Source organism: Triticum urartu, chromosome 3A (assembly GCF_056163025.1).
Source record: "Triticum urartu cultivar PI428250 chromosome 3A, HENAU_Tu73, whole genome shotgun sequence".
NCBI lineage: Eukaryota > Viridiplantae > Streptophyta > Magnoliopsida > Poales > Poaceae > Triticum > Triticum urartu.
In genome coordinates, this window is record NC_141875.1 from 181,364,421 (window position 1) to 181,376,739 (window position 12,319).

The window sequence follows — 12,319 nt, forward strand, 5'->3', positions numbered from 1 at the left end:
TTTTAATGTGTGAGTCATACAGTCGAAGCTTCGTTGAAGACTCCTCCACATAAGCCGGTCTGATTCTTTCTTGTACCATCCTTTCTCTTTTCAAATTTTGGTTTTTTCCTATTGTTGCACATTTTTGTAATTTATATTTTGTAATATACCGTGGTTTTCTTCAAATATATGGTGAACGTTTTTTCAAATACACAATAAACTTTTTTATACAAGGTGAACATCTTTCTGTATATATTGAACAATGTTTTAATATAAGATGAACTTTTTAATTATACGATGAACATTTTTCAATATGCAGTGGTTTTTTTCAATATACACTAAAATTTTATATATAATACATACTGAATACTTTTATAATATCTAGCTCCTAAAACACAACCGCTTGTCCTTGTTGGGTGAAATTCAACCAAAAACAAAGAGAGGAAAAAAACACTCGTGGGCAGAGTGGGCCGGCCCATTTTCCCTGGTTTCAGGGAAGCCTCTTCTCTTTGTCGCCCGCGGGCGGCAAATAGGAGATCTTGAACTAGGCGTGATCATGATATATTTTTTAGGGAAAGTCATGGTTTGCTTTATTTAAATCAGAACGCATTTAAGTCGTCTACAAGCTTACTGGTAACACAGTCGCGAGGCTTGTCCAACCAGCCAAAGGAGGACTTATTATAATAACTATAGTTTGCTAGCACATGAGTCGCGCGATTACATGAACAAAGACAATGCTTAAAAATGACCTTCTCAATCATAGTACCTATATCCACGCACTCTGCAAATCTTGTTGTTGTCGCATCCTACCATCTGGTTTGTCTGGTGCAAAAGTTGATGACTTACAGAGACTGATTCTGCCTTGAGCCAATTGAAACCAAGAGAATTAGCAAGTGCAAGCCTCTTATAGCCATGGCTCCTATAGCGATCATGTCCGCTGCATATGGAATGAACTTACGCTGGCAGCGAGAAAAATCCCCTTCATCTCGGATAATAGCAACGGTTTGCACCAACCCTACATCTGATAAGAAAGGTGCATCGACATCTAGTTTAATAAATCCAGGGTCTGATTTACTCCATTTCGTCTCAGGCATATTAGGCATCCGAGGTGGAGACTCGGAAATTTGCTTGCTAACGGTAAAATAGGAATCGGTCATCTCCATGCTGGTGGAACCGGTTCACTATGAGTAACTTTTCTTCTTCAGATCCACCACAAATACTAGCTTCATGCTGATAGGGGTTGCTTGAAATTCACACTTGGATGTAGCACAAGTTAGTTGTCCGGTAGAGAAAGAACATGTTCAAAAATGGCGGAACATGATATGTCCATTAACAAAGTCTGATCAATGAGCTCTTTAAAATTGATTTTTAACAAGCCTATGATAAGTTGAAATGGCCATTTGTGCTATAAATGCTTAAATCAAAAGTTTCTCTGATAAGTGGTTTGGATGGATTATACACACTATCAAGGGAGGGAATGTTAGTATTCAGGTAAATGATAATATAGGTCCTATTTCCCTACTCGTAAGGGGTTAAGACAAGGGGGGATTCTTTGTCCCCTCTAATTTTTGACCTAACAGTTGATGCTTTGTCCAATATCTTGCACAAAGCCAGATTTAATGGCCTAATTGAAGGTGTACTTGAAGAGAACATGGATAATGGGTGAATATACAACAATATGCTGATGGCACCATTTTTCTCCTGCAAGATGACTATGATAGTGCTCACAATTTTAAGTTTGTGTTTTTTTCTTTTTGAACAAATGTCTGGTTTGAAAATCAACTTTCATAAGAGTGAGTTTTTTCTTTTTGGGGATGGTATCAATAAAGCAGATATCTCTACCAAAAAATTACTTGCATATAGGGTCTATTTTTATGAGATATTTAGGATTACCTGTAGATGAAAAGAGAACTCGAAATAAAATTGGAACTTCCTAAGGATAAAATGGATAAAAAATATAGTAACTATTGGGGAACAGTAATTTCAAAAAAAATCCTACGCACACGCAAGATCTATCATGGTGATGCATAACAACGAGAGGGGAAGAGTGTTGTCCACGTACCCTCATAGACCGTAAGCGGAAGCGTTATGACAACACGGTTGATGTAGTCGTACGTCTTCATGATCCGACCGATCCTAGTACCGAAAGTACGGCACCTCCGCAATCTGCACATGTTCAGCTCAGTGACGTCCCACGAACTCTCGATCCAGCTGAGTGTCGAGGGAGAGCTTCGTCAACACGACGGCGTGATAACAGTGATGATGAAGCTACCGGCGCAGGGCTTCGCCTAAGCACTACGACGATATGACCGAGGTGGATTATGGTGGAGGGGGGCACCGCGCACGGCTAACAGATCAATGATCAACTTGTGTGTTCTAGGGTGCCCCATTGCCCCCGTATATAAAGGAGCAAGGGGGAGGCCGACCGGCCCTTGTGGCGTGCTTGGAGAGGAGTCCTCCTCCTACTAGGAATAGGACTCCCCTTTCCTAGTCCTACTAGGAGGGGAAAGGAAGGAGGAGAAGGGAGCCCCCCTTTTCCTAGTCCAATTCGGAATAGAGGGGGAGGGGCGTGCGACCCTGCCTTGGCCGGCCCTCTCTCTCTCTCCACTAAGGCCCATGTGGCCCATTACTTCCTCGGGGGGGGGGGGGTCCGGTAACCCTCCGGCACTTCGGTTTTTCTCCGAAATCACCGGGAACACTTCCGGTGTCCGAATATAGCCGTCCAATATATCAATCTTTATGTCTCGACCATTTAGAGACTCATCGTCATGTCCGTGATCACATCCGGGACTCCGAACTATCTTTGGTACATCGAAACACATAAACTCATAATGTCGATCGTCACCGAACGTTAAGCGTGCGGACCCTATGGGTTCAAGAACTATGTAGACATGACTAAGACACGTCTCCGGTCAATAACCAATAGCAGAACCTGGATGTTCATATTGGATCCCACATATTCTACGAAGATCTTTATCGGTCAAACCGCATAACGGTATACGTTGTTCCCTTTGTCATCAGTATGTTACTTGCCCGAGATTCGATCGTCGGTATCTCAATACCTAGTTCAATCTCGTTACTGGCAAGTCTCTTTACTCGTTCTGTAATGCATCATCCCGCAACTAACTCATTAGTCACATTGTTTGCAAGGCTTATAGTGATGTGCATTACCGAGAGGGCCCAGAGATACCTCTCCGATACTTGGAGTGAAAAATCCTAATCTCGATCTATGCCAACTCAACAAACACCATCGGAGACACCCATAGAGCATCTTCATAGTCACACAGTTACGTTGTGACGTTTGATAGCACACTGAGTGTTCCTCCGGTATTCGGGAGTTGCATGATCTCATAGTCATAGGAACATGTATAAGTTCAAGGGCGGTCCTGAGGGGGGGCAGGGGGTGGCCGCCCCAGGCCCCCAATGGAGAGGGGCCCCCGTATGTGTATATCTCTGTTTAATTAGGCCTCCATTTTTAGCACACTAATAAAGTTTATTAGATGGCCCAATTAGTAGCTAGCTGGAGCGATACATCCCGACCGTAACACACGCATCGTAAAAAAGAAGGAGGAACTTGAGCGAGCCATCGTGCGCACATCACGCCGCCTTTCGCCTCGTGACCAAACTGCGGCAGATGAATAAGGAAGGAAGCCCGGATCGCAAGGGATCGCTACGGCTGCGCTGCGGAGCTCGGCGGCGGACTGGTGCTACGTTCGTCTACGGAGGCGTGAGTGTTTCAGGTAAGTCAGCGCCTTCCACTGTTTCTGCGGTTTAGTTGTGATATAATTGTGGTGTAGATCTCAAACAGATCATGACGAGAGCAAGGCTCTGGATGGTGATCCCTCCTGTGAATCTAGTTGGAATATGGATTGGCTCATCTATCTTAATTTCTATTTGGAGTAACACATGCCATGAACTGAAAATTTTGCATCCCTACTCTGCATTTTTGATGCAAGCTTCTTTCAGGACCATTCATGGAGTCACATGTCTCTCGGAACTTTTTTTCCAAAAAGGAGACAAGAGCTTTGCCTCATCACATTAATTAAGAAGAGTTTTTACATATAATACTTGACCACAAGGCTGGTGCTACAATGAACTACTCTGGTGGCATCAAAGAACCTAAGCGTTTGGCCCCTGCCTTTTCCCACAAAAGAGCCTCTGTTTTCACCCGCAAAAAAAAGAGCCTTTCTTTTGATCTTACCAAACATGTGTCCGGCACGGATGAATAAATTTCTAAAAATCTAGGCATTTCGCTCACACCAAATCTCCCACAATGTAAGCATGAAAAATGAAGCAATTAAACATGGATATAATGACACTTATCACGAAGTGCCACCAATTCTTTACCGCGTTGAAGTTGTTCCAACCTTCTGAGACCTCATACATATATTGTAGTCCTATAGTTATCGTACAAGGCTCACATTAAACATGGATATGCATTTACAAAAATAACTTGATAGGAACAGAGACCATTGTCTACTTCCTCCATAAGCCATCACTTTGTTTTTTATGTTAAGGGCCCCGGATTATACCCTCGCCCCGGGCCCCCGAATTCTCAGGACCGGCCATGTATAAGTTATGGAGAAAGCAATAGAAACAAACTAAACGATCATCGTGATAAGCTAACGGATGGGTCAAGTCAATCACATCATTCTCTAATGATGTGATCCCGTTAATCAAATGATAACTCATGTCTATGGTTAGGAAACATAACCATCATTGATTCAATGAGCTAGTCAAGTAGAGGCATACTAGTGACACTCTGTTTATATATTCACACATGTACTAAGTGTCCGGTTAATACAATTCTAGCATGAATAATAAACATTTATCTGATATAAGGAAATATAAATAACAACTTTATTATTGCCTCTAGGGCATATTTCCTTCAGTCTCCCACTTGCACTATAGAGTCAATAATCTAGATTACATTGTAATGATTTAACACCCATGGAGTCTTGGTGTTGATCATGTTTTGCTCGTGAGAGAGGCTTAGTCAATGGGTATGCAACATTCAGATCTGTATGTATCTTGCAAATCTCTATGTCTCCCTCTTTGACTTGATCACGGATGGAATTGAAGCTTCTCTTGATGTGCTTGGTTCTCTTGTGAAATCTGGATTCCTTTGCTAAGGCAATTGCACCAGTGTTGACACAAAAAAATTCATTGGACCCGATGCACTAGGTATGACACCTAGATCAGATATGAACTCTTTCATCCAGACTCCTTCATTTGCTGCTTCTGAAGCAGCTATGTACTCCGCTTCACACGTAGATCCTGCCACGACGCTCTGCTTGGAACTGCACCAACTGACAGCTCCACCATTTAATGAAAACATGTATCCAGTTTATGACTTAGAGTCATCCGGATCAGTGTCAAAGCTTGCATCGACGTAACCGTTTACGACGAGGTCTTTGTCACCGCCATATACGTGAAACATATCCTTAGTCCTTTTCAGGTATTTCAGGATGTTCTTGACCGCTGTCCAGTGATCCACTCCTGGATTACTTTGGTACCTCCCTGCTAAACTAATAGCAAGGCACACATCAGGTCTGGTACACGGCATTGCATACATGATAGAACCTATGGCTGAAACATAGGGAATGACTTTCATTTTGTCTCTATCTTCTGCAGTGGTCGGTCATTGAGTCTGGCTCAACTTCACACCTTGTAACACAGGCAAGAACCCTTTCTTTTCTTGATCCATTTTGAACTTCTTCAAAACTTTATCAAGGTATGTGCTTTGTGAAAGTCCAATTAAGCGTCTTGATCTATCTCTATATATCTTGATGCCTAATATATAAGTAGCTTCACCGAGGTCTTTCATTGAAAAATTCTTATTCAAGTATCCTTTTATGCTATTCATAAATTCAGTATCATTTCCGATCAATAATATGTCATCTACACATAATATCAGAAATACTACAGAGCTCCCACTCACTTTCTTGTAAATATAGGCTTCTCCAAAAGTCTGTATAAACCCATATGCTTTGATCACACTATCAAAGCTTATATTCCAACTCCTTTTGGATCGCTGGAGCTTGCACACTTTGTTAGCACCTTTTGGATTGACAAAACCTTTTGGTTTGCATCATATACAACTCTTCTTTAAGATATCCATTAAGGAATGCAGTTTTGACATCCATTTGCCAAATTTCATAATCATAAAATGTGGCAATTGCTAACATGATTCGGACGGACTTAAGCATCGATACGGGTGAGAAGGTCTCATCGTAGTCAACTCCTTGAACTTGTCAAAAACCTTTTGCAACAAGTCGAGCTTTGTAGACAGTAACATTATCGTCAGCGTCAGTCTTCTTCTTGAAGATCCATTTATTCTCTATGGCTTGCCGATCATCGGGCAAGTCAACCAAAGTCCACACTTTGTTCTCATACATGGATCCCACCTCAGATTTCAAGGCCTCAAGCCATTTTGCGGAATCTGGGCTCATCATCGCTTCCTCATAGTTCATAGGTTCGTCATGGTCAAGTAACATGACCTCCAGAACAGGATTACCGTACCACTCTGGTGCGGATCTTACTCTGGTTGCCTACGCAGTTCGGTAATAACTTGATAGTTTCATGATCATCATCATTAGCTTCCTCACTTACTGGTGTAGGAATCACTGGAACTGATCTCAGTGATGAACTACTTTCTAGTAAGGGAGCAGGTACAATTACCTCATCAAGTTCTATTTTCCTCCCACTCACTTCTTTCGAGAGAAACTTCTTCTCTAGAAAGGATCCATTCTTAGCAACGAATATCTTGCCTTCGGATTTGTGATAGAAGGTGTACCCAACAGTCTCCTTTGGGTATCCTATGAAGACACATTTCTCTGATTTGGGTTCGAGCTTATCAGGTTGAAGCTTTTTCACATAAGCATCACAGCCCCAAACTTTAAGAAACGACAACTTGGGTTTCTTGCCAAACCACAGTTCATAAGGTGTCGTCTCAACGGATTTAGATGGTGCCCTATTTAACGTGAATGCAGACGTCTCTAAAGCATAACCCCAAAACGATAGCGGTAAATCAGTAAGAGACATCATAGATCGCACCATATCTAGTAAAGTATGATTACGATGTTCAAACACACCATTACGCTGTGGTGTTCTAGGTGGCGTGAGTTGCGAAATTATTCCGCATTGTTTCAAATGAAGACCAAACTCGTAACTCAAATATTCTCCTCCATGATCAGATCGTAGAAACTTTATTTTCTTGTTACGATGATTTTCCACTTCACTCTGAAATTCTTTGAACTTTTCAAATGTTTCAGACTTATGTTTCAGATATACCCATATCTGCTCAAATCATCTGTGAAGGTGAGAAAATAACGATATCCACCGCAAGCCTCAATGTTCATTGGACCACATACAACAGTATGTATGATTTCCAATAACTGTGTTGCTCGCTCCATTGTTCCGGAGAATGGAGTTTTTGTCATCTTGCCCACGAGGCATGGTTCACAAGTACCAAGTGATTCATAATCAAGTGATTCTAGAAGTCCATCAGAATGGAGTTTCTTCATGCGCTTTACACCAATATGACCCAAACGGCAGTGCCACAAATAAGTTGCACTATCATTATCAACTCTGCATCTTTTGGCTTCAATACTATGAATATGCGTATCACTACTATCAAGATTTAGTAAAAATAGACCACTCATCAAGGGTGCATGACCATAAAAGATATTACTCATATAAATAGAACAACCATTATTATTTGATTTAAATGAATAACCGTCTCGCATCAAACAAGATCCAGATATAATGTTCATGCTCAACGCTGGCACCAAATAACAATTATTTAGGTCTAAAACTAATCCCGAAGGTAGATGTAGAGGTAGTGTGCCGACGGCGATCACATCGACTCTGAAACCATTTCCCACGCGCATCGTCACCTCGTCCTTAGCCAATCTTTGCTTAATCTGTAGCCCCTGTTTCGATTTGCAAATAGCAACAGAACCAATATCAAATACCCAGGCGCTACTGCGAGCATTAGTAAGGTACACATCAATAACATGTATATCAAATATACCTTTCACTTTGCCATCCTTCTTCTCCGCCAAATACTTGGGGCAGTTCCGCTTCCAGTGACCAGTCCCTTTGCAGTAGAAGCACTCAGTCTCAGGCTTAGGTCCAGACTTGGGTTTCTTCACTTGAGCACCATCTGGCTTGCTGTTCTTCTTGAAGTTCCCTTTATTCCCTTTACCCTTTTTCTTGAAACCAGTGGTCTTGTTGACCATCAACACTTGATGCTCCTTCTTGATTTCTACCTCCGCAACCTTTAGCATTGCGAAGAGCTCAGGAATCGTCGTATCCATCCCTTGCATATTATAGTTCATCACAAAGCTATTGTAGCTTGGTGGCAGTGATTGAAGAAATCTGTTAATGACACTATCATCAGGAACATTAACTCCCAGCTGAGTCAAGTGGTTATGGTACCCAGACATTCTGAGTATATGTTCACTAACAGAACTATTCTCCTCCATTTTGCAGCTGTAGAACTTATTGGAGACTTCATATCTCTCAATCCGGGCATTTGCTTGAAATATTAACTTCAACTCCTGGAACATCTCATATGCTCCATGACGTTCAAAATGTCGTTGAAGTCCCGGTTCTAAGCCGTAAAGCATGGCACACTGAACTATCGAGTAGTCATCAGCTTTGCTTTGCCGTTGCTCCTGCAGCGGGTTTGCCACCTAGCGGTGCTTCCAGGACGTAATTCTTCTGTGCAGCAATGAGGATAATCCTCAAGTTACGGACCCAGTCCGTGTAGTTGCTACCATCATCTTTCAACTTAGCTTTCTCTAGGAAATCATTAAAATTCAATGGAACAACAACACAGGCCATCTATCTACAACAACATAGACATACAAAATACTATCAGGTACTAAGTTCATGATAAATTAAAGTTCAATTAATCAAATTACTTAAGAACTCCCACTTAGATAGACATCTCTCTAATCATCTAAGTGATCACGTGATCCATATCAACTAAACCATGTCCGATCATCACGTGAGATGGAGTAGTTTTCAATGGTGAACATCACTATGTTGATCATATCTACTATATGATTCACGCTCGACCTTTCGGTCTCAGTGTTCCGAGGCCATATCTGTATATGCTAGGCTCATCAAGTTTAACCCGAATATTCTGCATGTGCAAAACTGGCTTGCACCCGTTATATGTGAACGTAGAGCTTATCACACCCGATCATCACGTGGTGTCTCGACACGACGAACTGTAGCAATGGTGCATACTCAGGGAGAACACTTATACCTTGAAATTCAGTGAGAGATCGTCTTATAATACTACCGTCGGACTAAGCAAAATAAGATGCATAAAGGATAAACATCACATGCAATCAATATAAGTGATATGATATGGCCATCATCATCTTGTGCCTTTGATCTCCATCTTCAAAGCACCATCATGATCACCATAGTCACCGGCTTGACACCTTGATCTCCATCGAAGCATCGTTGTCGTCTCGCCAACTATTACTTCTACTACTATCGCTACCGCTTAGTGATAAAGTGTAACATCCCAAATTTTCAATTTGGAATGTTATACATTAGAGCATCATTGCATATCATGTTTTATTGCATTTTTGGTTGATCCTAGAAATTCTACGCAACTCAAGGACCCACAGAGAGAGTTGGGGATTTTGTTATTTTCATATTCGAGTTTTTCTCGAATTTTGAAAAGAGGATCGTTTGATTTTAATTATTTTTCTCTGAAATATTTCTTTTATTAAAAATAAAAGAAAGAGGATAGGATGACTTCCTCAAAATAAAGAAATATTAGAGATTTAATATTAAAATCAAATAAGATTTTTATTCGGAGTTTTGTCGCTATTTTATTTGAATTAGGAAAAAAGTGTGTTTTTCAAAATTGCATATTAGGCCCAAATAAATGTTCGCCTTGTCCGGCTTATTTTTAGAGGACGGCGAAAATTTATTTCGGAATTTTTGGAGTCCATTTAGTATTTCTTTTCTTTCTTTTTCTGCACGTCGAAATTATTTTAAAAAAAGTCAACCGACTTAGGGCCGTATTCGGCCAAGCCTCTTCGGGCCGGCCCTTTAAAGCCCCCCCCCCCCCCCCGCAGCCCGTTAGCCCCGCCACCCAAACCCTAGCCCTAAGCCGCCGCCGCCCCACACCGCCGACCCGCCGCCCCTTGCCGGACTTGCCGGAGGTAGCGCCGCCGCCGCCGGTTTTCTTCGGAAAACCGTTCGGTTTTTTAGATCCGCGGTTTTTTATTTATTTAGATCGGTTTATTTTTTCCCCGGTTTATTTATTTAGCGGGCGTTCGTCCGTACGTTCGTTTTTACGAACGGTTTTCACCATTTAGCCGCAGACAGCGAACGCTCGTTCGTTAGCCTGTTCGTCAGTTTTTCTTTTTCTCGGATTTTCCGTGATTATTTTCGATCGCGATTTCTGATCTGATTTTTGTTCTAGTATAACTTTTCGCTAGTTTATCGGAATCAGGCGATTAAAGCACCTAGAGTTTTGTCTCGAAACCCTCTTTCCGTTTAATCAACTTAAACAAGTTTTTGCTACTGTAAAATTTGGCCTTAGTCCTACTACCTATTGAGCTTGCGTTGGATTTCCCCGAAGAGGAAAGGATGATGCAGCAGAGTAGCATAAGTATTTCCCTCAGTTTTTGGGAACCAAGGTATCAATCCAGTAGGAGGCCACGCTCAAGTCCCTCGTACCTGCACAAAATGATAGCTACTCGCAACCAACGTGATTAGGGGTTGTCAATCCCTTCACGATCACTTACGAGAGTGAGATCTGATAGATATAATATTTTTGGTATAGAGATGCAAAGTAAAAAGTAAAAGGTAATGTAAAAAAGCAAAGCAAGATTAAAGTGATGGAGATTGATATGATGAGAATAGACCCGGGGGCCATAGGTTTCACTAGTGGCTTCTCTCAAGAGCATAAGTATTCTACGGTGGGTGAACAAATTACTGTTGAGCAATTGACAAAATTGAGCATAGTTATGAGAATATCTAGGCATGATCATGTATATAGGCATCACGTCCGTGACAAGTAGACCGAAACGATTCTGCATCTACTACTATTACTCCACTCATCGACCGCTATCCAGCATGCATCTAGAGTATTAAGTTAAAAACAGAGTAACGCTTTAAGCAAGATGACATGATGTAGAGAGATAAATTCATGCAATATGAAATAAACCCCATCTTGTTATCCTCGATGGCAACGATGCAATACGTGCCTTACTGCCCCTTCTGTCACTGGGAAAGGACACCACAAGATTGAACCCAAAGCTAAGCACTTCTCCCATGGCAAGAACTACCAATCTAGTTGGCCAAACCAAACGGATAATTCGAAGAGACTTGCAAAGATAACCAATCATACATAAAAGAATTCAGAGAAGATTCAAATATTATTCATAGATAGACTTGATCATAAACCCACAATTCATCGGTCTCAACAAACACACCGCAAAAACAAGAAGATTACATCGAATAGATCTCCACGAGAGAGGGGGAGAACTTTGTATTGAGATCCAAAAAGAGAGAAGAAGTCATCTAGCTACTAACTATGGACCCGAAGGTCTGAGGTAAACTACTCACACTTCATCAGAGAGGCTATGATGATGTAGAAGCCCTCCGTGATGACGGCCCTCTCCAGCGGAGCTCCGGAACAGGCCCCAAGATGGGATCTCATGGATACAGAAAGTTGCGGCGGTGGAATTAGGTTTTTGGCTCCTCTTATGTTCGTTTGGGGGTACGTAGGTATATATAGGAGGAAGAAGTACGTCAGTGGAGCTCCGAGGGGCCCACGAGGCAGGGGGCGCGTCCTAGGGGGGGGGCGCCCCCCACCCTCGTGACCACCTCTCTGATGCCTTGGCGTAGGGTCCAAGTCTCTTGGATCACGTTCGGTGAGAAAATCACGTTCCCAAGGTTTCATTCCGTTTGGACTCCGTTTGATATTCCGTTTCTTCGAAACACTGAAATAGGCAAAAAAAAACAGCAATTCTCGGCTGGGCCTCCGGTTAATAGGTTAGTCCCAAAAATAATATAAAACTGGAAAATAAAGCCCAATATAGTCCAAAACAGTAGATAATATAGCATGGAGCAATCAAAAATTATAGATACGTTGGAGACGTATCAGGCATCCCCAAGCTTAATTCCTGCTCGTCCTTGAGTAGGTAAATGATAAAAAGAGAATTTTTGATGCGGACTGCTACTTGGCATAATTTCAATGCAAATCTTCTTAATTGTGTTATGAATATTCAGATTAGAAAGATTCAAGACAAAAGTTTATATTGACATAAAAATAATAATACTTCAAGCATACTAACAA